The sequence below is a fragment of the Orycteropus afer genome, unplaced genomic scaffold (genome assembly GCF_000298275.1).
Source record: "Orycteropus afer afer isolate SDZICR_OR568_19922 unplaced genomic scaffold, OryAfe1.0 scaffold00099, whole genome shotgun sequence".
Taxonomy (NCBI): Eukaryota; Metazoa; Chordata; class Mammalia; order Tubulidentata; family Orycteropodidae; genus Orycteropus; species Orycteropus afer.
This window is the reverse complement of record NW_006921686.1, coordinates 2227999-2229697: the sequence shown is the minus strand read 5'-3', so window position 1 is coordinate 2229697 and position 1699 is coordinate 2227999.

Below are 1699 nucleotides of genomic sequence, written 5' to 3'. Positions count from 1 at the left end.
CGACTCGACAGCACATAACAACAACATATATTTATTATTATTATATAATTATTTATATATAATAATTATATATATATATATATACACACAATTATTATTATTTTGTTATGTGCCCAACTAAACCCACTGTGGCAGAATCCATTCTGACTCACAGTGCTCCTAGAAGACAGAGTAAAACGGCTCCTCAGAAACCTAAGAGGGGTTGCTGTGAGTCGGGATGGACTGGAGGACAGTGAGTTTTTTTTCAAGACAGAAACATCTCTGACCTTTGCTGCTCAGTTTTGATGATTCACCACCAGGCCTTAGCACAGGTGACTCCATTTTGGGCCACCTGACACGGTTAAATCCCTTAGCTGCTGACCAAAAGGTTTGTGGTCCAATTCACCCGCTGCTGTGTAGGATAAAAGACCTGGAGATTTCCTCACATAAAGATAACAGCTTTAGAAACCCAGTCCTACTTTGTCCTATAGCGTTGCTATGAATTGCGATTAACTCGGAAGCAATGGGTTTGGTTTTTCTGGTTTTGATATTCAGGTTAGGAGCCCTGGTCACACAATAGTTAAGCATTTGACAGCTAACGGAAAGCTTGGCAGCTGGAATCCACCAGCTGGTTTGTGGGGGAAAGATGAGGCAGTCTGCTTCTGTAAAGATTGACAGCCTTGGAAACCCTGTGGGGCAGTTCCACTCTGTCCTCTAGGGGCGCTGTGACTTGGAATCCACTCCAAGGCAAAGGGTTGCTTTGGGCTTTGCTTCCAGTGAATTTGGGCTTTGCTTCCAGTGGTTGTGGTTTGGGCTTTGCTTCCGTAAAAGTGACAGCCTGGGAAACCCTGTGGGGCAGTTCCACTCTGCCCTCTAGGGGCACTATGAGTCGGAATCTATTAGGTGGCCCTGGGTTTGGTTTGGCCTTTGTTTCCCTAACGACTGACAGCCTTGGTAACGCTTTGGTGGGGCTGTTCTACTCAGTCATATGGTGTCTCTATGAGTCACAGTCCACTCTAGGGCACCTAAAAACAACGCAGTCAGGTTAATATAAAATATAAGGAATAATCCAGAGAGTTCCTGGGTGCTCTTTGCACAGTTTTCCCTGCTAGTAAAAGCCAAAAAAAAAAAAAAAGTTGTACTGTGGTCAATCCTCACACATGGCGGCCTCATGTGTACCGAGTAGAACGGGACCCTATAGGGTTGTTTGTTTGTGACCTTTCAGAAGCAAATCTCCAGATCTTTCTTCCCAGACACCTCTGGGTAAGTTCAAACCTTCAACCTTTTGATTAGTAGCCAGGTGCTTACCCAACATCTTTCAAAACCAGAGCGCAACATCACCAGCAGGATGTAGGCATCAACACAGTCAAGATACAGAACATTCACCATAAGGAGGCCCTGGACATACCCCTTCATAGACATGCCCTTGATTCTACCTCCTTCCCAGCCTCGTCCTACCTACCGAACCCCAAACCAAACCAAAATCAAACTCACTGCTATCGAGTCGATTCCAACTCATAGAGACCCCCATTGGGTTTCTGAGGCCGTAAATCTTTATGAAAGTAGATTGCCCAGCCTTCCTTCCATGGAGTGTCTGGTGGGTTTGAACCACCAACCTTCTGGTTAGCTGTCACTGTACCACCAGAACGCCTTAGTGACCACTAATCTTTTCTCCATTTTGACAATTTCGTCATCTCAAGAATGCTCTAGAAATCAAACT